This window comes from Canis lupus, chromosome 15 (assembly GCF_048164855.1).
Source record: "Canis lupus baileyi chromosome 15, mCanLup2.hap1, whole genome shotgun sequence".
Taxonomy (NCBI): domain Eukaryota; kingdom Metazoa; phylum Chordata; class Mammalia; order Carnivora; family Canidae; genus Canis; species Canis lupus.
The window spans coordinates 32,123,628-32,151,563 of record NC_132852.1 but is presented as its reverse complement, the minus strand read 5'-3'; the positions used below and the strand labels follow the sequence as shown (position 1 = coordinate 32,151,563).

Below are 27,936 nucleotides of genomic sequence, written 5' to 3'. Positions count from 1 at the left end.
TCTGGGTGAAAAGGTAAATATGGCTGACCTCTGAATACAAGTTTGAACTGTGCAGGTCCACTTATCTGTGGATTTTTTCCTTATCCTGGATTTTTTACAGTACAGTACTGTCAGTGTATTTTCTCTTATGATTTTAATATTTTCTTTTCTACAGCTTAAGAATACAGTATATAATATACATAACATACAAAATATATATTAATCAACTGTTTATGTTATCAATAAGGTTTCTGGTCCACAGTAGGCTAGTAGTAGTAAAGTTTTTTGAGGATATAAAGTTTTAATAAAGATTTTCAACTGCATGGGTGGGCAAGTGGAATTGTTCATGGGCAAAATCCCTGTATATTTATAATTTGGATAATTACAATTTGCCTACGCAGAGACTATATAAAGTTACAATCCCAAAGGCAATGGTTAATTGTATCCACAGACATGACAATAGTCTTAAATGGTTAGATTTTTGCCAAATTGACAGGTGAAAAATTAGTATTTTGATTATTAATGTATAAGACCCATTTGTGTTTTCTACTCTGTGAGCTCTTGGCTCATATTCTTTTCTGTTTTCCTATTGAGTTATTAGTCTTCGTCCCTTAGGTTTCTAGATATGCTCTAAAGAAATTAGCCATTTGGCTGTGATAGGAATTCCAAAAATTATTTTCTAGAATTGTCCTTTGAATTTGCTTTATGAGGTTTGCTATGAGAATTTTTTTTAAAGATTTATTTATTTATTCAGAGAGAGAGAGAGAGAGAGAGAGAGGCAGAAACACAGGCAGACGGAGAAGCAGGTTCCCTGCAAGGAGCCCGATGTAGGACTTGATGCTGGATCCCAGGATCACGCCCTGTGCAGAAGGCAGAAGCTCAACCACTGAGCTATCCAGGCATCCCTGCTAGAAGAATTTTTAAAATGTAGTTGAATTTATCAAAATTTTCTCCAGTGGCTTGTGCATTTATGGTCATAGTTGTGAAGACTACTTTTCTTGATTTATTTTGCTTTAATGAATTGACTATCCTGCTCTACAAAAAGCAGATATTAGTCAAATGTCATTAAGAAATGTCATCATTGAGAATATCTTCATGTAACAAAAAATGTCTTCTAATCTCCTTATTAATGAATCAATTCTTTCTAGCAACATTTGAATCACAGCAATTATAGTACAATTTAAGAAATACAATGGAGGCAACTTCTTGGTTTTCACCAGACAACACAATTTTAGATAATTTTTGATGTTGACAGTTTTTTACTTTTAAAATTATTGAACAGGGGATACTAGCAAGATGGAGGGCTACAGGGTCCCAAAGCTCATTTCTCCTATAAAAATAACAGATAAGTACAAATTTTTGAAAAATGGTCTGGGATAAGTTTGGGACTATGACAAAACAGCAGAAACTTTGTACAGCCCCAAACTGAGGATTCCTGTTTAGAAAAACATAGAAAACATCGTATCTGAATTACCCCATCTCAGAAACCAGAGCAACTTGGCATCAGAAGGGATTCCTTCAGAGGGATTTCACCCCACCAGAAAAAGAAGAGTAGAAGATACTCAGCAAGATTTGCTGCCATAAACGTTTGCAGCCTCTGCTACTGAAGACCCAAGTCTTCATCAACACCAAACACAGCTGATGGAGATACCCAGAGTCCAGCAAACACATCCCCTCCCTAGGACCAGAGATACTGCTGACCTGAACCCCACCCTCAAGATCTAAGTTGGGCCTCTGACTCCTCATACCCCGATTGAACTGCATCCCTGGCTACTCTGAATCCCTCCCTCTGGGTCCCAAATCAGAACTCTGACCTACCTTAACCAGGGCTGCGGTGATGTTGCTTTGCAGCTGGACCCTAGTTCCTAAGTCACTGCCTTGATTTGTGATCACTGGTACCCTGCCATTGATGCTCTGTGCTTAAACCTCTGGGGCTTGAAATGAGGTGTTAAAGGGTCATCACTAGGCCCATGACACTGCTCTTTTGCAACTGCCCCCAGAAGGTACTCAATCTCACTTTGACCTGCCATCCTTGGGGTGCACTGCTGCAGCTCTGTACCCCACCCCAAGGTTCTAAGTTGTGGCTTTGACCCGTCATTGCTGGAGAACACTGATGCCGGTCTGCACTGCAACACATACCAAACATAAATTACAGAACTGAAAAAATGAAATGAATAAAATGCAAAATGCAACACAGAGCTACAATGGCAGGTTCAGTCAACCAGAAGGAAAAAAAGCCGAAACTGATCTTTCAATATTAATCAGGAGAAAAGAAAAAAGAATAAGAAGGAGAAAAAAGTAAGAAAAACCTGCATGAATTATGGAATACCACTAAAGAAAACAATATTAGCAATGTGGAGGTCCCAGGCAAAGAGAGAAAGGGATCAGAAACCTATTTTTAAAAAAATCATGGCTGAAAACTTTTCAAATCTGGGAAGATGTATGGCCATCCCAGGCACATGAAGCTCAAAGATCTCCAAATGGATTCAACCTAAGGAGGTCTTCATCCAGACACATTATAATTGAACTTTGGAAAATCAAAGACAAATGAGAATTTTGAAGGCAGCAAGAGAAAAAAGACTAATACAGTGGAACCCTGATAAGACTAACAGCAAACTTATCAGCATTAAATTATAATAAGAGATAAAGAAGGTCATCATATAATGATAAAGGGGTTAATTTACCTAGAGGACATAACAACTGTAAATATATACACACCCAATATCAGAACACCTAAATATAGTGAATTATTATTAACAGATCTGAAGGTAGAAATAGACAGCAGTGCAATAATAGTAGGGGATTTTAATACCCCCAGTTTCAACAATGGATAGATCATCCAGACAGAAAGTCAATAAGAAAATAATGGACTTGAACTATACTTTAGACCAAATGTACCTAACAGACACATACAGAACGTTCCATCTCACAGCGGAAGAATACACATTCTTCTCAAACACACACAGAACATTCTCCAGGACAGACCATATGTTAGCTCAAAAAATAAGTCTTAATAAATTTAAAGAGACTGACAAAACCATAGTAAGTTACCACCTCACATCTGTTCATGTGGCTCCTCTCGGAAACAAATAAAAACAAGAAGTAACAAGTGCTGGTGAGGATGTGGAAAGAAAGAAATCCTCCTGCTCCACTGATGGGAACACAAACTAGTACAGCAACTGGGGAAAAAAGTGTGGAGGATCTTCGAAAAATTAAAAATAGAACTACCAAATGATCCAGCAATTCTACTCCTGGGTATATATCTGAAGGAAATGAAATCAATAACTCAAAGAGATATCTGCACTCCCATGTCACTGCAGCATTATTCACAATAGTCAAAATAGGGAAACAACCTAAATTTCCTTTGATGGATGGATGAACAGATAAAGAATATGTGATATATATACACATACACACATATACCCACTAGAATGTGTGATTCACAGCCACAAAAAAAAAAAAAAAAAAAAAAAAAAAGACAAAGAAATCCTGACACAACAATATAGATGAACCTGGTGGCTGTTACACTAAGGTGAAATAAGACAAGAGAAATACAAGTAATGCATATTATCACTTACATATAGCATCTTAAAAATTAATTTTAGGGACCCCTGGGTGGCTCAGCGGTTAAGCGTCTGCCTTCGGCTCACGGTGTGATCCTGGAGTTCTGGGATCGAGTCCCACATCAGGCTCCCTGCATGGAGCCGGCTTCTCTCTCTGCCTGTGTCTCTGCATCTCCCTCTCTCGCTCTCTCTGTGTGTATTTCATGAATAAATGAATAAAATCTTTTAAAAAATTAATTTTAAAAAAACTGATTTCACAGAAGCAGAGAAATCGGTAGCTGCCAGGGGCTGGGGTGAGAGGGAAATGAGGTATAGTATAAAACTTTCAGTTATAAGAAGATTATGTTCAGAGGATCTGAGGGACAGCATAGTGACTACAATTTAAAATATAGAATTGTATACTTGAAAGTTGCCTTAAAGTACATTTGAAGTGTTCTCAGTTCAAAAAAAAAAAGAGTTAACTATGTGAAGTGATAAACGTGTTAATTATCTTGATATCAGTAGCTATTCCCAAATAGGTGTATGTGTCAATATGTTCAGAAAAAAAATTATATACACAACAAATGATTGCTATGAAAAGCCTGGAAACAGAGTATGGACCAACCAAATCAAGCCAAAATTGTTGGACATCCCTCTATCAGAATAGCTGCTATTACTCAAGTGTGTATCCTTCCTGTTTTGTTTCATTTGTTGGACATTTAATAACAAATTGTACATTATTTTGTTTAGCATTGAAAGAACATCCTTCTGTATCAATAACTATAGAACTATACACTTATATATAATAATAAAAATTTGGACATTTAATAACAAATTGGACATTTTGTTTACCATTGAAAGAACATCCTTCTGTATCAATAACTGTAACTATAAAACTATACACTTATTTTAATAGTTACATAATACCCTCTAAATTTATATATTTTTCCAACCCCCTAATGTTGAATTTTTTTTAAGATTTTATTTATTTATTCATGAGAGACTAGAGAGGCAGAGATACAGGCAGAGGGAGAAGCAGGCTCCCTGTAGGGAACCCGATGAGGGACCTGAACCCAGACCCCAGGGATCACACCCTGAGCCGAAGGCAGACGTTCAACCACTGAGCCACCCAGATGTCCCCCAACTCCCTAATGTTGGATTTAGCCTATTTTTCATTTTTGCAAATACTAAAAATACTTAGATGTGTCCTTATGTAACAACATCTTTTTATATTTACACTATTATTTTCTGTTTCCTGGAAAATTTTCAAAAAAGGGAATATATGAATCACTTCTAAGGAGTTTTAATAATTATTAAGAACTTACCATCAAGATAGTTGTCCACTACCAATTTCTCAGTGGACACATTGCCCATTTTCCATATCCTTGCCAACACCAGCACCAGTTATCATCAAACTTTTAATCCTTTATTGATCTTAAAAGGGGAAACATGGTATTTCCATATTTTAACTTGCATTTTTAAATTATGGATAATTTTTTAAATAGAATAAAAGTTTTGTCATTTATAATCCTACTAACACAAACCATTTCTTATATTAGTCAATTGCCTGATGAATGTCACCTCGGGACAAGGAAATTAGTAAATTTCATTTTCTGAAGGTGGTAGTTATTTAAAGCAATGAATTTTTTTCCTTCCTCAGGGATAATAATTCTTAGTCTTTATGTGCAGAAAAGCAGTTGTTTGGTTCTGCAATCTTTAAGGACACCATAGGTAGAATGGCTCTGACTATAATTTAGCAAGGAAGATGCTACTCTGATGGTGCCACTTGCCATATTATATGAGACTTGAAAAATATTTACACTGGCATATGTGAACCTGTCCAGCTTTATAAAATGTATAGATATATTTAATATTCTGAGTTCAGCTGCTTTAAATGCCACTATCAGGAATATTTTAGAAATCTCTCTATAAGATCACCTCTAACTTTTAAAAGTTATAACTGTTTAAAAGTTACATGAGCTATGTGGGGACTAGGTGAGTAAAGAAAGAAAAAAAATTTTAATGATCTTTTAGGGAAAAAAAAATTTTCATGTCTTTGGAAATGTGGCCTCTGTTAATAAGTACTTCCATACACGTGGATTCCCACACCTGATTTTAAGCCATTAAAAACTGATGCATACTTATGCCAATGTTTTCAAGTTGGCTGTCTGTAAAGCTTAAATACAAAAATAAAATAAAATAAATATATGCGCACACACACATACTTTGCTCTTTTTACAACCAGTAGAAAGAAATATCCCCCTCACCAGAATAACATGGAGTCTCAAAACATAAGCTTCTATTTAAAAGGCCTTTTTTAATTTTCAGAATCCGCCATTCCCCATTAAATAAAACCTGAACATTTTCCACTTCATGAATATAGGGAAACAAAAACAGCAGCAAATGCAATAACCCACAAGCACTTGATGGTCACAAGACAAGAGGGTGCACAGATTGTAAGGCAAAACCAATGCAAAAATAGAAAACAGCATGTTCTAACATATTTTTCTAAACATAATTCCCTTCATCTCCTGACTTATGGAATGAACCATAAACTTCACTTTTCATGAAGACTTACAAGGAAGATGGAGGATAGGAAATTTGACTGTTCCTAATAATTATGCCAAAACAATCATTTGGAAAAAATATGAATTCTCGATGTTCAAGTCCATTTTAAAGCTAGACATGAGTTTTAAAATCCAAAGTCAGGGAGGGTGGAAGGAGTTTATTATTCCCTCAGTGTTTTCCTAAACATTGTACTGTTTAGTAGTTTTCCACACTCTTGAAATTTTATTAATGGAAATTATTGATTTGTCAAAAAAAAATACTTACTGAGGGGGCACTGGGTAGCTCAGTTGGTCAAGTGTCAGACGGACTCTTAATTTCGGCTCAGCTCACGATCTCAGGGTCATGAGTTTGAGTCCCACACAGGGCTGCACGCTAGGCATGGAGCCTGCTTAAGATTCTCTCTCTCTTTCCCTCTGTCCTTCCCCCCCACTCACTCACACTCTCTAGCTCTAGCTCTCTAAACAAACAAAACAAAACAAAACTTACTGAGTGCCTATGGTGTGCTGAGCACTCTTAGTTCTTTAAGATGCACACATGAATGAAATAGACAAAGATACCCAGCCTCACGGAGATCACATCAGTTGGCTATAATCTTTTTCACTTCTCTTTTTTTTTTACCTAACATGCTTTAGAGATAGAACCCCATGCTCTGACCATACTACAACTTATTTATCCATCTCCAAGTTAATGAGCATTGAAGGTATTTCTGAGTATTTTTCTATTACACACAACTGAACAAAAAAACATATCTGTACATACAGTTTAGTGAATATGTGCAAGGTTTTCTTAAGCCATTATTCTGAAAACGTGGTTGACACAATGCCGGGAGTTCCAACACTCGTTTAAGGGATCCAGGAAGAAAAAAGTATTTCACCAAGAACACTAAAATTTCTCCTTTCACTGGGTTGACATTGAACTTACGGTATAAAATCATGGTGGTTTCAACTTGGAGCACCTTAGCACCTTAACAGAATTGATACAGTGGCACCAAAGCCTACTTGTCATCATTGTATTTTTTACCACCACACCTTACACCCAAAACGGTGCCCGCCTCAGGCTCTTGATAAAGCAGTAAACATCATTCATTCTATTAGATCTCCACTCTTGAATACATGTATTTCTAATAACAAAAACTATGCATAAAGCCCTTCTGCTGAATATAAGACTGGGATACTAGTATATAGGAAAAGCCCTCATGTAACTAGTTATAAGCTAAACCAGTTTTTTGTTTTGTTTTGTTTTTCTCATAGAACCCCATATTCTACTTGAAAGAAGATTGACAAAAATATCATTCAGTGACACCTGGGTGGCTCAGTTGTTGAGCCTCTGCCTTTGGCTCAGGTCATGATCCCGGGGTCCTGGGATTAAGTCCCTCATCGGGCTCCCTGCAAGGAACCTGCTTCTCTCTTTGCCTAGGTCTCTGCCTCTGTCTCTGTGTCTCTCATGAATAAAATCTTAAAAAAAATGAAAAGATATTATTCAAAATTGGGTATTTAGCAGAAATTTTCTCAAAATAAACAGTGAGATTACCACTTCAAAAAGAAACTGACAGAACTCATCACTAATAACAGAATTTGTGCTTTCCTTTGAAAATGAGAATTCCTGAAAATTTTTACCTGCCACCGTGAACTTTACAGTTCCCTGATACTCAAAGTCCTTTCAGGTGAAATCAGTAGTAATGTTAATAAAAGTGATTTTTATATTGCATTATGAAATGTTTCAACACTTGGAAGATCTGCAAAATTCTGTGAGCCAATAGTTTGTAATTGACTATATTTTCTATCTGTATTTCTGGTCAATAATTTCTATTGACCAATATTTTCTAACTGACCATCACAGAATGTTACAAATACATACATGGGTAAAGACCCACTCAAAATGCAAGCTAATAGAATATAAATCAAGTATAAAAGTTCTTTAATGCTGTGTCAGATTGACTAAATTTCACAAAACCACCACTCGTCAAGTTTTGGTGTTATATCAAAAAGGATGCCCATAAAAAAAAAAAAAAGGATGCCCATAAATGCTGAAAAGCCTACTAAAACACTCATTCTTTTCAAGTATACATCAGCGTAAGGCTAGATTTTCTTCATATACAGGAATCAAAACAAGATGTCAGAATAGATTGACTCCAGATGCAGATATGAGTTGTTTCCTATTATGCCAAACATCAAAGAGATGTGCAAAAATATGAAATAACACATTTTTAGTAAATTTATCTTGGAAAACATGACTGTTTTTCATAAGAATATGCCATTTATGATAATATGGAATGCACTTATTTTTACTATTTCTAAATATAATGATAAATATCTTTAAGCTGTCTAAAATTTAACACCTAATATTGGTAAAGATCAATAGATAAAACCTCTATAAATAAAAGCTTCCTTTGGGTTCTCAATTCTTAAAACTCTAATGGTTCCCAAGACAAACTATTGATAATCTCTTGTCTCAGGTACATTTCTAATATAGAAATACAGGATTTAGGATATACACACACCTTCAGCTTTATTAGATAATGAAAAAAAAACTTCCAATTTTTACTCTTAGTTGTACATATTTAAGTGTTCCTCTTCTCTATATCCTTTCCAATATTTGGAATTATCAGAACAATTAATGTTTGTCGTTCTCATCACAAAGAACTAACATTTCACTGTTGTTTAACATTCCTTTTCTCATGACCCAATGAGAGCAACTCAGTGTGGCAACCTGACACTGATTTTCACAGGCTGCTTTACAGCTCTTCATAGCATTTCTACATCTTTCAGTACTAGAAACAAAGAAGCTGATTTATACTGAATAATTAATTTGGTATATCCCTCTTATTTTATTGCATGCAATAGGCTTCATAATTATTGAACTCGCTTCTCTCCCAAATGCACCTCACAGTATGCCAGGCTTTTGCTTATCTGCTTACATGTCTTGTGCTCATGACTTTGTTCACTCTATGATGCATTTTTTTCGTGCAAATTACACTAATATGTAAACAATTATTTTATTTTAGTAAAACAATGCCATCAATGATATGGGAATTAAATCTACTTTAATATAGTCGTATGAACAATTTTAAAAGGTGTAATGAGAAACACCAAGCTGTCGATATTGGTTGTATCAGGTGAGGAGATTGGGATCAAATCCCAGGGAGGGAAGGAATCAGATCAGTTTTGCCCTTATACATCTTTGTATTGCTTTGTTCTGCTCATTAAAACAAAGAGGTATTAATTCTGCAATCTGAAGAAACCCAAATAAAGATAGGTAAAATAAAACAGTATTTCTCCTTAACACCAATCACATGTTACTCGGTTCTGCTTATGTTAGACCTTCATTAGTCTTCTGTAACTTTTCTTGTTCTTGCATCATGTGACTTCCTTGGGCACAGTATAATGTAAATTGAATTCTAGAGCATTCTACAGAGTTAAAATCATCATACAAAAATTACAAATTAGGATGACAGTCATAAAGTATGAGGAGGACTGATCTGGAGGCCAGGTCACTTTCTCTCGTTGCTACCCGTCACCACATCAAGGCTCATAGGAGTAGACTTAGCAAGGAGGGATGTGTTGGGAGTTTGAACAATGCATGATGGCACTCAAATATTCTCCAATCAAACCCTAAAGGAATCACATCACAGGTTTAAGAGAATGAGCTCTAGGTATACTGGAGGAGGAGTGGAGGGGACAGGGGATGACACCAATTATGGTGATTCTAGTAAAAATTTTGCATCAGTACTCTTAGGAGAATTCTCAATTCCCAGAGAATGCACATCAGCTGCAACTAAAGTGTCCATATAAATGTATTTAGATTAAACTGAGTATAGACTAAAGATGACTGGTCTACTGCCATATTTCCATCACACACTATGACATAGAAGTTTAGGTTACAAAGCTCTGAAAGACAATGACTAAATTATATGCCCTGTAGAGTCTACCTACCACATGGGTAGATGATTAGCTCATGAGCCACCACGGCTGCTGCTCACGGAATCGGCCTCTGTGTAGGCTCTTTGCGACAACAAACCTATTTCTGGTCCAAATGAGTCAATTATTTAACTTGTCAGTTGGTGTGATCTGTTGACCACACTCACATTACAAGCCTCCAAAGCCATTTTCCAAAACATTAAGTTGTTCTTCACTATCATTTTAATGGTAGCAAACATCCCTCTCTTATATTTGCTTAATTTTAGTTCCACTTCTGCCAAGCTTCAATTAACCCAGGGAATAGTGGCTATTGTGCTCTAATGTATAAATTGTCTTGTCTACATTGATGTATTATGTTATTCTGAAGAGATCCAGGGTGGTTTTACAGAAACAAACACAAACAGAAAGAGAAAATCATGGCTGTGGATGCCAACATCTGACACATAAAATCATTAGGGAAAAAAAATTAAAAAGAGGTACATATGAAGGAATCATGAAGGCTTACTGACTCAGAACAAACTCATTATAATTCTAATAAGAAGATAATGTTTAGGAGAGTAACACTCTACTATCTACAGTCCAAATGAGCAATTGATTCCATTGTACATTCAGTACAAAATTTTTATCTGATTTTTATTGTATCAAACACTTAATATTTAAGCTTAAAAATTCTTGGTTCTATGAAGATACTGTACAATATTTATACATATATACTAATATCTATTTTATAGCTATATGTGTATATATATCTTTATCTTTATTCCATGGTTTTATATTTTTCCTGAAGATGATCAGAAATTCTTCTCTGATATAGTATCCCTCCAATTTCTTTTGACCACTTAGCCTGTTCCAACAACATAATGCATACACTGTCCAACTGTATATTGAAAAAAAAGCAGCAAAATGGCACATATGATTAAAAATGAAAATACACCTTGAATTCCACATGTCACCAGGGTTTTATGTTGATTCTTCGAATCTTTGCAGCCCTCATCAGTTTTCATTACTTTCTATATAAATATATATTTAATTAGTCATTATCACTGGAAGTCTCTAATCTGATTTGCAATTCCACACAAAGACAATGACTGCTTCCACACGGTTCCTCTGTCAGTTCCTACTAGTCTAAATAATGATGATATCATGACTGCCATCTACTTTACACCAAGCTACAGCTCATTTCCTTTTCTCCCCAGGAGAATATACAAAATAGGAAGGGAGCATCAAGTAGAGCAAAATGTTTTTGGACATACAGAATACTTTTTCTTCTTTCAAGAATTTCAACAGGATGAGAATAGCTTGGAACTCCTCCACAGAGAATATGTACCATGACCTAGAAGGTCAGGGTAGACTACAGAGAGACACTAAAGACCACCAGAAATTACATGTGCAAATCTTCTTTATCTTTCAACTCGTTGGTGATATGCCTCACAAAGAGATGACTCCACTTTTTAACTTAATTTTTGGCTGTCAGGTGTGTATTAAAATCATAAAACCCTTGTTCCTTCCTTTGGACATTATCCATTTTATTAGGCACTTTCATGCATGAGTTTTTATTCAGTGTTTGAGGTAAAAAAAAAAAATCTAATACGTGTTTCAATATCCTCTAAATTTTTGTGAGCACACAGAAGAACATTTAAAATAAAAGTTTATAGCAAAGTCCCAGAGATATAAAGTTGGCATATTGTGTTTCTGAGCACACAGCTACGTTTACTTTTCTTCCCATGCCTTACACTGTCAAAGATGATGAAAATTACTTTCCCAAATAAAAGAAATCCCTCTCTTTAAATGAAAATGAAAGCGGAGTCAGAGGAAGCTTACTAACACTGAGATGTGTTATTCAAATGTACCTAAAGCAGAGTAAAGCAGAGTTTTTGTTTCTAGAAATGCTCTGCCACCTAGTAGGAAAGCTCTCTTAAGGTTCCCTTGGGAAGATTTAAGTGTTTTCTAGGAGGCATTTTTCTCTCACACTTCGGCTATCTTATAGCAACTTATTTTCTCTTCACATGTTAGCAAAAGGGTCATGGAAAATTCTTGAAGAATCTCATGAAATGAAGATCCAGCAGGTCAGGAATAAATATAGGCATTATGAAATGTAAACACCACTGGATACAATCAAATATAATTAGATTACAAGAATTCTTTCCGGCTCCTGCATGGAAAAAAATATGCATTTTGAGGTAAATGCCTATGATTTAGCAAATTTAGAAGTTAATATACAAATTAAACCCTGCCATATTTGAAACATTAAATGTAATTGAGTTGCACTATGTAACCCTTTTGGCATTTACCATAGCAAACACTTTACTCAATAGGCTAGAGACATATGTACATTATTACCATTATGTTATTTCTATACAAGCACAGGAACCCACTTAGGTAAGTATTAATATTTATCTAGGATATTAAACACTAACATAAGAACATCATCTCACATTTTGAAATCTATGCTTCTTACATAAACTTTGTATCAATTAACAATACCATGTCCTGGCCAGAAAGACAAACCCTTCCAACCCCCTAGTAACATTTCAAAGGTTTTGAAAGATAAAACATAAATGATCTGAAGCATCAGAGTACCGGATAACCATTCAAAAAAGCAAAAGATTCTATGTAGTAAACCTCTTTATGAGACTGTAGTTGTTGGAGATGAAATTGTATGTGGGAAAGGGTAGATTGCTTTGATTTAGAAAATTGTTGCCATTAAACAGTTTACAAAGAGCCTACTGTTTCTGCATCATTATCCCCAATGTGTCAAAGTCAGCATTTTCACAATATTTAAAGCACTCCCAACTTCCTCATAAATATCATTTATATTCCTGCACAGCTATTCAGCATATCAAGGAATATCATTTACAGTCTTCTACAGTTGCACAGTATCTGAGCCAATGCATGTGAACCCAAAATAACGACAGAGAAGAGGGTAAAGTTCTCTCCAAGCAGAATCATGGAGATCATGTACTTTTACTGCCAACATTGACCCTAGACTCAAGGCAATTATATGCTTTGCATGTGGAGAGTAGCCCAGGTCATCTGGCCTTATGTATGCAGCAGACTCTCACTACTGGGCAACTCAATTGTGAGTGAACAGCTGGCCCAGATACTGGCATTGCCATCTATTTTTATTTATTTGTTTTGTATTGGACGAGGCCTTTCTTATATTGACACTCCTGTGTAAGTAACTAACTCTAAGCCAGGAGAATGATAAAAGTAGTCTCTAAGGGGTATTTGCAAACAAATTCATTTATGTTCAAAATGGCAATGCGACAGAATTGTAAGTGCCTTCCTACATCTAACGCAGTGAAAAACAAACAGTGGCTACCACAGACAGCAAGTTACCTCGGGTGCTGTGACTGGAAGAACTGAAGCCTGTAGTAGCCACAAGGTAAAAGGGAATCAACCAGCAAAGAAAATAATTTGTTTATTAAAAGTATAACTCTGCAAGTAGCCAATATAAAAGTTTAAAAAGAAAATGCCAGGGGTGCCTGGGTTGCTCAGTTAAGTATCTGACTCTTGGTTTCAGCTCAGGTCACGGTTTAGGGGGTCCTAGGATAAAGCCCTGCAATGGGCTCTGTGCTAAGCTGGGAGTCAGCTTCCCCTCTGTCTCGCCCTCCTCCTTCAATTGCCTGGCTTGCATGCATGCTCTTGCTCTTCATAAATAATCTTTAAAAAAATAAACAGAAAAATGCCCAAACTGGGAAATATTTCCAAGATAAAGAGAAAACTTATTTTCTCTATTAAGCACTCTACCACAAAACCCTGAGACTAACAACACCTCATTGAAAAAGTAAGCTACAGACAGAAAAGCAACTTGCCCAATGAAAAGAGAATTTTCTAACATACCAAAAAAATCATGAATATTAAGAGTGGTAAAAAAACAAACCAATCATGTTTTACAAGACAACTATTTATTGATTTATTTGTTATTTGCCTATCAGATGAACAAAGACTAAGATAGGGAATGCCTGGGTGGCTCAGAGGTTGAGTGTCTGCCTTTAGCTCAGGTCACGATCCCAGAGTCCTGGGATCAAGTCCTACGTGAGGCTCCCTGCGAGGAGCCTGCTTCTCCCTCTACCTATATCTCTGCCTCTCTCTGTGTATCTTTCATGAATAAATAAAATCTTAAAAAAAAAAAAGACTAAGATAGAATGATGAACTCTTGGGTTTTTGAGGTCCTGGCAAAATCACCATAGCTATCTACTGCTGGAAGGTAAGTTGGCAACATAGATCAGTATATTTGAAAATTGTGATCTCCATCCTAGTAATTCCACTTCTGCAAATGATCCTAAGGAAATTATCAAATCAGTGCATAAATATGTACATAACATAACTTATTATAGGAGAAAAAATGGAAATACCATACATGCCCAGTAGGAGACTGGGCAAACAAATTAGTCTTTCACTGAATCTATGATAAAGTCTTTGATTGAATCTATGAAATCCAAAAGCTGTGATGATACATAATTATTTTAAAAAGGAAAGTATTCATGCATTGCTAAGTGAAAAAAAATCTGTCACAGAAAAATAAAGCATGTTATAAATATCTGTGTAATAGAACACATTATTAATCAATTAATGTCTTCAATCGCCAAAGCCCCCCCAACCTGCTAAGGGAACCTAGGGATCTGCTTCCACAATTACTTTCCTCCCAAACTTCTAAGTAGAGTTCCAGCTAGTCAGACATTTTCTTTCAGACTTCTTTTCCTTGTTTTTTCTTTAAGATTTATTTATTTGAGAGAGAGAGAGAGCCTGAGCACACAAAACAGTGGAGCAGCAGGAGAGGGAGAGAATCTCAAGCAGACTCCTTGCTGAGCAGGGAGCCTTGATGTGGGGCTCAATATCACCACCCTGAGATGATGACCTGAGTTGAAACCAAGAGTCAGACACTCAACCAACTGAGCCACCCACATGACCCTTCTTTCAGACTTCTGATATCATGTAAATTTAGAAACAAAAAGGATAGGAGTAGAGGATAATTGATATCAATCTGATTCTGGGTAGGGTTTTTTTTTTTTTTTTCTTTTTAGTGAGTTTTAGAAGTTGTACTACTCAAAAAAAAAAGTGCAGGAGCTACCCTAGAATTTGACAGGTGTGAACAGAACAAAAGGATATGTTAGAATTGAATTGCCACGTTTCACATACCTAACCTTTAAATATTCCAAGAATTACAATTAAAGAATTTGTGCTACTTTAATTGCTTCTCCGTTGATGGATGTGTCCTTTTGAACACAACGCAGCTCTAAGACTAGACTTGGGAGGTCATGGCTAGCAGTACAAGACGGTACGTGATCTGATCCCCATGTTCACTTCTAGATGCTATGTGACTTAAAACTTTTACGTTTTGGTACATGAAATTTCTAATTCTCCTATAATGAACAGTCATTGCTAATAAAATAAGTATACTTCACAAAGAGTCATTAAAATGTTGAGTTGCTATATAAATGTTTCTTAGGTGCTCATTCTAGTTTCCTAGCATTAAGTTTTTTACTCCCCAAGCCCAAAGTAACCTAAGAGACAGGATCTAAGTGAAAGTGGATTTCTTTAGGATGTATTGCTAGAAAACACTGGCACGTAAATGCATAATAGCAATGCCCGTAGGTACAGTGATTGAAAGGAAGCAAGGAGGACAAGGAGGCCAACACAGGATACAGATCTGAGCAGGTTACTCTGCACCATGGGGCCCAATCCTGCTGGGAACCTCTGAGAGAGGCTGTTAGATGCTTTCAGAGCTGTCCCTGCCTTGGGGTATTTATCCAGCAATTCTCTTGCACTAATTCCTCTGGCATTTCCATCTCCAACAAACCTACCCTCAGGTCAAGCATGGTCAGCCAGACAAAGCCCACAGAAGCAGAACAGAGGGACCCTACTCTTTCCGTGTAATGAAGCATCAGCTACACAGCGACAATGCCATACATTATTCTGAAAGTTCCCTCCTTTCTTATCTCCTCCCCATGATAGCACTCAAGACTGAGTAAGAAATGTGATAGGGCCACCTAGGCAGCTCAGGGGGGTAATTATCTGCCTTCAGTTCAGGTCGTGGTCCCAAGGTCCTGGGATGGAGCATTAGCTCCTCACCATGGAGTCTGGCTCTTCCTCTCTCTCTGCCCCTCCTCCTCATGCCCTCTCTGGCTCTCTCTCAAATAAACAGAATCTTAAAAAAAAAAAAAAGAAGAAGAAGAAGAAGAAGTGTTATAAGGTAACACTAATCTCTCCCAAAACATCTGAGTCCTATAGTCAATGTCCTTAGAATGCAAACCTTTAGAGAGCAACCTGCCCCACGAACATTGTCCACTGTACTTGGTCTTTATCTGTGTTCTCACCCAGGATACTCGGTCCTTGGCTGATGAACTCAGTAAACAACAAACAGAAAATAACACATTTGAGGGGAGAGGAAGGTCGAGAGTAGTAAACTCTGCGCCCAACATCGGGCTTGAACTCATGACCCCAAGATCAAGAATCACGTGCTTTACTGACCAAGTCAGACAGGTGCCCTAGAGGGGCCTCTTGCTGCTCAGGAAATGTCTTCCCTTTCAGAATATGCCTTGCACATGACTCGTCTGAGTGCCTGGCTGTTGGGTGAAATTGCCAGGCCTACTGACTCCAAATCAATGAAAGCGGTGAAACTATTTAGCGAGCAGCCTTTGGCCAAGAGGAAGGAGACTTATGACTGCTATCCAAATCACAACACTTTGCACTCATGGGACACTATGTTTCCTTGGCCTGTATAGAGACGAGCATCAGGACTTCAAGGATGAGCAGCTGCGTCTCAAGAAGCTTCGTGGCAAAGGAAAACCTAGGAAAGGAGAAGGGAAAAGAGCCACAAAAAAACAAATAGTGCTGGTCCATCAGAAGAGAAAAGTTCTTCCTCAGCAGCTGACCACAGAAGAAGGTATATTTATCTTTCCACTTGCTGGAGGAGTGTGAGCTTCCGAGACTGAAGAGTATTTGGAGGGACACGACCATTTCTGTGTTGAAGTCCAATCCAGTTGAGTTATAACTGGTTCCTTGGACACTTTCTAATTCTGCAAAGCTATTCTGGCTTTGGCTTTATACTGTGAGGTTTACCTCTTTCTCTGAAGAAGTGAATGCATAGGTGGTTGAAGACAGACTCATTTGGGGTGGGAATGTAAGGTTGGGATCATGGGAGGAGACTCGTTAAATGAGCATTGTTTCATCTCCCCAGGATCCATTACACCAGCCCGACCTCTGTCATCCCTCTGGCCCTTCAACCACTGTCTCCACCACCAAGCTCACAAAGCTCACATTATTACCTAGTAATACCATGGTTAGCAAGAGAAAACATTCCCTGCCTCATGGAACTTTCAGGCTTGTGTGAAAGATTAATATCATTAGATAAATAAAATTGTTTAAAATGCTACAGGGGATCCCTAGGTGGCTCAGCAGTTTAGCGCCTGCCTTCAGCCCAGGGTATCCTCCTGGAGTCCCAGAATCGAGTCCCACATCAGGCTCCTGCATGGAGCCTGCTTCTCCCTCTGCCTGTGTCTCTGCCTCTCTCTCTCTCTCTCTCTCTCTCTCTCTCTTTCTCTCTGTCTCTCATGAATAAATAAATAAAATATTTTTTTAAAAAAGAACACATTTGATAAGAATACAAATATATGGCATAATTTAAAGCATTCTCATCCAATTATTCGAGGTAGAGAAGGAGAAGAAGAGGAAGTCATCAGACTGGACTAGAAACAGGTTTTTTGTTTTTGTTTTGTTTTGTTTTTTAAGAATTCTTCCTTTTTAAAGAGAGAGAGAGAGAGAGAGAGGAGAGAGGCCAAATAACAGCAGGGGGAGGGGAAGAGGGAGAGAATCTTTCAAACAGCCTCCCTGCTGAGTGAGCAGCCCTGATGCAGGGCTCCATGCCACAACCCAGAGATCATGACCTGACCCAAAACCAACTGCTGGAACCCTTAACAACTGAGCCACCCAAGTGTCCCAAAACCAGTCTTTTTTTTTAACTCCTCATTAAAAACAATCTGTCTCAACTTGCTACAATAGAGGTTCTTCTCTCCAAGTATCCCCAGACCAGCAGGGTCAGTCTCAGCTTGGAGCTTGGTGGAACCACAGATTCCTAGCCCTCAGCCCAGACCCACTACACTTGCCAGAAACTCTCTAACAAGACCTCCTGGAGATTGTTGCATGTTCAAGTTGGGGAATGACTACTTGGAAGACTCGTTTCAAGCTGCAGCTGGTATAATATTGCTGCAGAAAGTTGTTTAAAATGTTATGGCACGACAGCAGTTAAGGATGAAGTGTCACATGCCTGCAGCTTACTATGAAATAGCCCAACAACATCCCCTCTGCATTAGATATAAGAAAGGATACAAAGGAAATCTGGCAAATACTAACAATTGTCGAGTCTAAACGGAGAGTACATGACACACAGTCTTCCCAGAGATTGTGTTAAAACAGGTCTGTGCTCAGGGATCTGGGTTTTTAGCAAGTATCTCAGGTTTTCCTTAGGATGATGGCTTACATCACTTTAAAAAAATGGTTAAAAAACACTGCTGTAGACATCTTCCCTATTTCCTAGTAAATGATGGATTTGGCAGAGCAGTCATCTACCCTAGAAGATACAAGTGATTTCTATGTGACAGGCCAGCTGGTTTTATGGTGTGCTTCTCTTGCCCTCGCTCCCATTATCTGCACACAGTGGGTTACCAAGAGCTTTCCTGATAGTTCAATACTTTCCTGCACACATCACAGAAGATCATCGTCAATGTGTTTTGAATCAGAAGGACACATGGCATCATGTGGTCACTCACTAGAAGATCAAGTCAGTCCCACACCTTTCTTCTTTCTGTCTGTCCATGAGACAGAATTTGACCTACTTGGGATACTCACATTACAGGGAATAACCAGAACTCATAGACTGACCTCAATGAATTTTATATTATTCACAAGTTTCCTACCTGTGAGCTCCAAAGTCCTAAAAATTCCATGAAGGGCTTTGTTTGTCCCACAAATCACCTTGGGAGAAATCACTTCAATAATTGCATCAACGGTGAGTTAAGTTTTACAGGATGTTACAAGGTTGAGAGCCCAGGGTCTTGAAGATTGGGGGGGGGGGGTGGGGGGGGACAAAACCTATATTCTACAGTATTGATACCATGAAGCATGTCATTTAGGCTACTCTAAAATTATAGTGCTCAACATTTTGCCATATTCTCCTAAATGTAAATAATTGGGAAAAAAAAAAACCCACATGCTACTCCAAGAGCCATTTATACAACATCTCTTTAAATATGTTTGTCTCATAAAGCTGAATTAGCTATGATTTTCTCATTTTAAAAATGTTAGCTGGCGGCTGCATGTTTCACTATCAATTCCATTTATACGAAATATTTGTCACATCACTGGCCACTCGTTAATAACGTGTTTTGTTATTAGTTATTTCTCCTATCAAAGATGTGTCTGCTCTGCCTAATTTACATGATTATTAAGCATCTTGACTTTCTTCTGAGTATGTATGTAAAGGTTGTATCAATACGACAAGCCAAAATGTCTTTAAATGGTTGTAAAAGAAGAGGAAGCAGCAAATCCAATGGTGCTAGCATATCCAAGGATCCATTCAATCAACTTCAAATCTGTCCCTTCTAAAAACAAAAGCTTCTCCCTGACACTACTGCCTCAATTTTGGTTCTGGCTTTTCCGCTCACTACCCTTCTATCTGGAAGACTATCTGAGCATTATTGCTTATGTCAGGTCAGAATGAACATCCCTGTAGTGCTGAACTCTACTCGAAGAGAATTGTTTAACTAAGCCCTGTCTTTTTTCCACCTTAGATACATATATATCAAAAAATGGATGCTAAATGTCTTATATTTCCCACATATAGTTTTGAGTACTTATAAAAATCATTTCTAAATTATAATGGAAAAACTCTGAACTATTTCAATTTAATTTATATGGTAAAAAAATTCTAGGGATTTTGGTCTGAGTGTCATGGCTCCCCAAAATCTTCGTGATTTAGTTGTGTTAACAATATAAATGAATAATCACAGAGAACTGCTGTTACAATAGTCATAGGTCAGGGTACGTTCCTTAGTTCTGAAATCAACCATTTTTAAACTATGGAAGATTAGATATAGAAAATCATTCTATTCTCCTGGAAATATCTTGTACTCTCAGGAAGAAGGTGGGTATCAAAGGAATAGATTTTTGGCCAAAATGCTTTTTACCTACCTAACATCTGACTAGAAACATGCAGCCTCTGAGTTTCAAGGCTGGTAACAAATCAACAAATCTGCTGGTTCCCTTGTGAGGCTATTATGTATGTCTCAACTCTAGGGTCCCTAAGTCAGGTACTACTTGTTATCCGTGCTCTGCACAGCAGTATACACATATTCAGGTTTTTCTCCCAGTGGTATATCCCACGTGACCAAACATTGTGAAGAGGGAAGCAGAGAATTCTGGACATGGGTGCCAGAGACAAAATAGAGATAAATTCTAAGTTGCAAATGGAAGATTCCCAAATCATCTCCATGACCATGAAGAGATACTCTCTTCAATCCCATCTGCTGCCTTATTGTTTTCATCCACACTTTACAATGCCTATCTAAACCCTCAAACACACCAAACCAGTGAGCATTTTGCAAGTAAAGCAATCAGTCACTAAATAAAACCCCACAGAGCAGGAACAGTTCTGGTCCACAGACAACCTCGTGCTAGGCTGATGTATCTGTTATTACACAGTTTACAGTATTCTTCCATAATCCTGTTCAGGGTGTCCAACAAGGCATTCCCAAGAAGATCTGCATTTAGAAACAGATATTCCTGCCATGAAACAGAGGAGTATTTTGTACTATAGGGATAAATTGATTCTGTGTCCTTTTGTGAGCATGGAGTGTGCAAGGGTGCCTTTGAAAATTCTTTCACCAGTCCTGTCCTCTTGACTTGTTAAATGCACTCTGGATGGGGGCATAGGCCAAAGGAGGGTAAATAGCAGGTGTGAAAGCAGTGGAGAAACTGCAGTGTTTCTGAAACAGTAAGGCAGAGAGAAAAGCGTACTGAAGTCAGAGATAGGAACAAAACTTTTCCTCTGCCCCCAGTGGCCCAAGACCAATCCTGCAGTGGTCTCTAACAGAAAATCTCCAAAGTCACTAGAGAATATGAGTTATGCATCCACTGTTCTGTGGCTCAGTTGATCCAGGTCTTAAATCTATCCTAAGGAAAACGTCTTTTTGGCAAATCATCTCATGGGCCTTTCTTATTTTACACACATATATAAACACACACGTATACACACACAGACAAAGCGAAACATGATTAAACGAATATTGCTGAAGGCATCACTGAATTTTAGACACAAATCCATCCTGCCAATTGTTATTAGTTGCTCAACATTTAGAAAAGAAAGAAAAAACCCTTAAGAACAGCAAATTTGAAAACCTGGACAAATCTGCCTTTTGGGACACTAGAATTTGGCAACCTATCCTGTGAGAATAGGTTCCAATGAACTTTCTACATTGTAAAGGAGAGTATATTACCTTTATGTTAAATGATCATTTAATTCCCCAGAAATTGCGTTTAAAAATACATTCAAGAAGATCAATGGATGAATGTTGAAGGGTTTCATTTTGAGTTTCCTTTTAAAACACTAAACTAGCACAGTGATTGTGAATACTGTACAACAATTTTAATATAATCATTTGCATTCTGCAAACATTTTAAAGCAATGAGAAAGCAAAAGGCAAATTAAATTTTTACCGCATGCCAATCAATTTGGCTAATGCAGAAGTGAAAAAATATCACAAACACAGACCTTTAATAATTTATAACTTTGACAGTAATAACTAAAAATATGATTGCCACTTTGGAAATGTTGAAATTAAACCAACAATTGACTTTTTTGACTATCTGATTTGCCTTTTTTGGTCCTAGAATAGGGAAAGATGATACAGTTTTTCCATATTTGCATAGAATGAGGCTTTTATAAGTTTTTCCAACAAAGATGATCAGAAGTTGAGTTTGTTTGAGAGAAAACATTCTAGCAATTTACTGAAAGGAGCAAAATTCAATGTAAGCTGTGTACCACACTGGAATGCTAAGAGGAACTGCCCACAAATTGGGGCACATTCTCTGAACTCAGTAGGAAAAGCTGACTGCTTTCTTGATGACTGGGAAGCTGAAGTCAGTGCACGTGCTCAGTCCCAGCAGACTCACTGAATAGGCTAAATGCATGAATAAAATGTCAGTAGTGGCCCAAAACATTACTTCCTTATGTCAGAATGGAAAGAAATTATTCTGTTTAAAACCAAGCTCTAAATAAGATACTGCCAAATAAATTTCCCCTGCCTTTCAGGATTCCTCAAAGAAAGTAACCAATTTTTAACTGAAGAGATATTAGCTACAACCTTGGAAACTCCTATCAAAAATCTTCCCCTGCAGACTGCTCTGGTGGTCCTGTTGAGATGTGGGGGCAAAGAGACTGAAATTTATTAGAGACGCTGATGTCTCCTCAAGTGTGCATCTGAAAAAGACAGCATTAAGATCATTCTGCAGTTCAAGTCTATGATATATTGTATCAGAATTTATCACCACTGCAGTATTTCTAAATCATTACTCTCCTATAGTGGGGTCAGCATTTTGAATATTACTCAGGGAAAAGCAGCTATACATATAAATAAAGAAATATGAAAAATGCAAATAACAGTCCTGACAAAATAGTGCAGGGTGGTTATTGGACAGCAATTGCTCACTGGCATCTGTTCATCCAGCTGCTAGTTGGAAAGACAGACAGCAGGTGTCGATTTAAGTGCAGTGTTATGGTTAATTTCATATAAGGCAGCAGCACTGAAAATAATATCCAAACAACAGTAAAACTAAAAATAAAGTAGAAGAAAAATCAGCACTTCCTAATGTCTATCTGGGATTTGTTTGCAAAAACCACATCTTTGGAAAAGGGTCCTTCCTCCGGATACTACAACAGTTGGCAGGAAAGAAAAATGTCTGTGAACTGCTCATGTCTAGGCGACTTTCAAGCAAACTTGGAGGGAGGGCAGCTGCCCAACTCTGACCCCTAGTCAGTAGTGATAAAACCCAAGAGCTTATCTCCACCTCCTGTGATACCTGGCTGGCTTTCAGCATGCAGACCAAAGAGATAACAGAACTGAATCTGAACACCCAGAGAGGACTCCTGCATAAATACATTAATATCTACACCTCTCCTTAAGCAATCATAAAACTCTCCATGGGCATAATTAAAAAATGATTTCAACTCAATATTTAGATTTGAGGTAGTGTCAGAATGGGTAAAGAAGTACCTTGTCATATAATGTGTCACAGAATCACAGATTTTTGAGCTGGAGGCTAATTCTTCTAAATGGCAGAGAGGTTAAATAATGTCCCCAAAGCAACACAGCTAATAAGGAAAGTGGATCCCCTCTCAATCTAGAGATCGCCCCTCAATTACTACACAAGAATGAAAGGAGAAGCTACAGAATTGCATTCTTTATCTCAGTTCTTTTATTATTGACTTTTCATATATAGATAGATATTTATTGTTAACTCTCATTAAACTGATTACACATTTCTGTGCATTTTAATATAGGGATAGTCTTTTAGAAACTGAAATCTCTGGTGTCAATCTATCAATTCAACAAATCTTGGCCTGCTAAACCTTCTATGTATTTCATTAGCTAATAAGCATGCACATACCTCCTGTTACAAGTAAACATACCTTTTAAATATCTTTATAAGATCCACCATTGTGCGGCATGACAAAATAATCACTTTTCACATGGATGAATTTTCCCAAGAAATAAAGCTAAGAAATTTCAACCCTGAAATTTTCTAAAGTTTTAAAATATTTGAAGTTTAAAAAAAATACAGTTAAGATGATCAATGTGTAATATAAATCAGGCATAGTACTAAATACTTCACATGAATCATATGATTTAATCCTTCTAACAGACTTGTGCCTTACATACCAGAGATTAAATTATTTAACCCGAATCATAAACTACTAAGTGGTACAACAAAGATTTAAATCCAAGTAGTGTTTAGCATAGGACCCAGCCACTTTCCTTCCAGGTATTTACCCAAGAGACTGAATGTGTCGCCATACATACAAAGACTTGCAAACGAAGGTTCACAGCAGTTTTATTTCTTACAGCCAAATAGCAGTAAGGATCTAAACATCCATAAACATTGTCACAGGTATATACAACAGAATACGACTCAGCAATAGAAAACTACTACAATGTACATGAATCTCAAAACAAGCTGAGTGAGAATTCTGACCAAGGAAAAATAAAAAAGAACGTATGTAATTCCGTTTGTTTTTGGTTTTTTTTAAGATTTTATTTATTTATTCATGAGTGACAGAGAGAGAGGCAGAGACACAGGCAGAGGCAGAAGCAGGCCCCATGCAGGGAGCCCAATCCGGGACGTGATCCTGGGACTCTGGGATCATGCCCTGGGCTGAAGGCAGGTGCCCAACCGCTGAGCCACCCAGGAGCCCCGATAATCCCATTTATATAAATTTCTAGAAAATGCAAACTAATCGACAGTAACACAAAGCCCATCAGTGAATGCTTGAAGGGGAGTACAGAGTAGGCAGGGACAGACTTGTAACAGGTATGAGGAAAATGTTTGAGGGTGACAGTTGAGTTTATTACCTGGGGTGACTGTTTCACATGGACTATATAGGTCCAAATTCATCAAACTGTGCACTTTAAGTATGCGCAGTGTATTGTACAATAACTATACCTAAATTTAAAAAGCTAGCTTCCCAACTCCACCGCTTGTGCCTGAGCCGACACAACATCCAGCCTCAGATACGGTAAAATTTCTATGGAGCAAAAGAAATGTATTGACTTTAATTCCATTTTACTTCGTGCAACATCACTTATTTTCCTCTATATAAGATATAAAGGGCTAACTGACACCTGTTGTTCTAATGTATGACTGTCACCTCCCTGACAGTGAAATCCCTAGGGACAATCTAGTTTTGATCAATTTGCCCCTACACTGATGGCCCCGCACCTCTGCTCTGTTTTTACTGATGCAGCCTGTCCTTCCCAGCTGTGATCTCTACGGTTATGTTTTGCATTGTCTACGTGTCTTTTTTTTTTTTTTTTTAACTTATTCTTTTCATCTGTTTTCCTCGATGTCTGCTATTCCAATCTCTGGGGTTATGAAGTTATGTAAAAATGGTAGAGCACATGCTGCATATAAAATTAAGTGGAAAAAATAATCAAACTGACTGGATGTCTGCTGAAGGAGACTGTCTGCCACACCTTGTCTACAAAGTAAAATGCTGTTAGAGGCATTTTGATTGACACTGAGGGCTAATTCACTTAATAGTACTTAGGTTTGAACCTGAGGCCCTCCCCAAGTTTCCCAGATCTGAGCATTTGGTAATTGGTAATTGACACAAGTCAAGGTATTATTTTAACATTTTAAAACATTGTAGCAAAGCACCCTATGTTCTACACTCAACTTTGTAGTATAAGGTTTACCCTGAGATAGTGATTAAAATAAATACTCACTCCCCAGCTTCAGAGAGAGCTAAAACTTACACAGTTTGAGGGAGTCACTTCAAGACTACAAAACAATAAATATAAAATTTTGTCAGGATATGGAACCAGCCCCACGCAAATAGGCAGAGTGCTTAAAAGTCTTAAGGGAAATCCATCTCTGATCTCAGAGCAGCTTATTCACAAGGACAATTAGGACACGTTCCTCTCCCCCAGCTGGGCTGGAATATCAGGAAACCTGCACTTGGTGAGAGCTGTAGATCGACCCCTCTCAGAAGGAGTGATCAAGAGCTGAAGCTCTGGTGGGTGCCTTTCTGGGGGCAGTGAATGCTGGAGTGAGAACCAGCTGGTTGTCAGGCGCCAGCTTCCCAGGCCTCAAACTAAACCCACTCCTCTGACCCCACTGCAGTTACCAAGGGAAGTGACACGGGAGGTGCGGAGGGCATTTAGCACTTGTCTGTGGTGGTCGTTATCAGATTTCTTTTTTTTAAAAAGATTTATTTATTTATTTATTTATTTATTTATTTATTTATTTATGATAGAGAGAGAGAGAGAGAGGGGGGCAGAGACGCAGGAGGAGGGAGAAGCAGGCTCTATGCGGGGAGCCCGACGTGGGACTCGATCCCGGGACTCCAGGATCGTGCCCTGAACCCAAGGCAGGCGCCAAACCACTGAGCCATCCAGGGATGCCCAGTTATCAGATTTCTTAGCCCAGAAATGGAACTTCCAGAACTTGCGTGGTCTTAACCAGGACTGGTCTGCCCCTACAAAACTGAAGGTTGATCGTGTCAAATTATGTTGTTTAGCTACCAACATTTCATGTTGTAAAACCACATACTAGTGTTGGTAACAATGCTCTGACCATTGAGCTACTAAACCAAAAGAGCTGCTAAATTTAATGAGTTCCAATGAAATCTTTGCATTTTGGAAATACTTAAGGTTATTACTAAATAATAAAGGAGAGACACCTGCTTGGTGGTGGCAATGATACTACTGTTATCCTCACTAGAACTTGAAAGATGTGTGCTTGGGAATATTAGACCCAGAATTTTGAGAGTGAGCTTTTAATAAGCCTGCTCCGCTGTATTACAGTAGAATAGTGATAGTGAAGGCCTCCGGAATGGATGCAGACTGAACTCTAAACCTATATCTGACATTATTATATTTAAAAACTGCCAGGTGAGCACACTCCTAGCATTATGTCCACCCTCACTTTTGCCTGTTTTGGCCTGAATCAGCAAGCTTATATGATTTTCTCTCTCAACAGAAGGTCCTCAGGAGTCATTCTGCAGTCTGAACACACAGTAGATAGTTTAACTGCAAGGCCTCCTTACATTAAAAGAAGAGTTTATTCCCTTCAGGCAAGAGAGAAAACAAGTGAAATTGTAATAATAATAATGACTAGCAAATATTGAACATGACCTATATGCAAGGAACTATGCCCTATGCACACTGCACCTGCCTTTTCCAAGATCTGGGCAAAGAAAACATTGTATTCCCTTTTCCAGATGAGGCACAGAGAGATGGAAGCACTTGGCAAATTTCCTACAGTCAGTAGTGGCAGAGGCCTGATGTAAGGCTGAGTCCAAAGCCCATTCTTATTTTGTATCAAGCAGTTCAACTGTATTCATGTCACTTTCATTATTATTCTTGGTGGGGAGAACAACTAGTTCAAGATGGGAAGGAAACATTATAAAAATGCGCATGTAGTTAGCCTTGACCACAAAGGTCAGTCCATTTTCAAAGACTGGTGAAACTGGTAATATAAACTGGAATTGCTTTCTCTCTGGTTAACTACTGATGAACCATCAGACCAGCAGTGCGGTTGATAGAAGACAGAAGGATCAGACAGGTAGACACAGCACCTATCTGCCCACCAACCTGCAGGTCCTCTTGAAGCTCTGTGGCCACTGCTACCTCCATGGATGGAATAGTCTACCATATGAGAGGAGCAAAGGGCTCTGTGAATGTTTATGGCACTGAGGCTGGGGCAGAGGCAATATCCAAGCTCAGGAGTCTATAAACAGCTAGAGAAGGGAGCGGTCATAGTCATAGTCACCAACTTTGGTTGTTTTAATTTCTTTGCATCACTGGTCTTAAAGCACGCCCAGTAGCCCCCCCCACCACCACCACCAAGGTAACAGCCCTGTGCCTTTACACAGTTTCAAGTATCTATATATTATAGGCTTATGAATTAACATCTATTTCTCTCTCTGATTCTTTTCTCTTTTTCTCAGTTCTGATCTTTCTCAATCTTGCTATTTATCTGCCTCTCAAAAAATCCCCTTTGAAGTACAATTCCTAAAAAGAAAAAAAAATCAAAACTAAGATAATCTTAATTTAGCAAACAACAAACAAACAAGCCCATCAATGACAACCCTATACAACCCAAAAAGCACTTAAAAGAAAGGAAATGTGGCTGCCTTACATTCTTGGTCTCCC

General features: G+C 37.9%; 1 protein-coding gene and 1 pseudogene across 6 annotated transcripts in view; one reads left to right on the top strand and one right to left on the bottom strand.

Annotated features, from left to right (window-relative positions):
• UNC5D (unc-5 netrin receptor D) overlaps positions 1-27,936 on the bottom strand; it is a 531,156-nt gene that overhangs the window by 422,158 nt on the left and 81,062 nt on the right. The gene's annotated exons all lie outside the window — the stretch shown is intronic.
• Positions 16,510-16,948, top strand: LOC140605518 (small ribosomal subunit protein mS33 pseudogene; annotated as a pseudogene).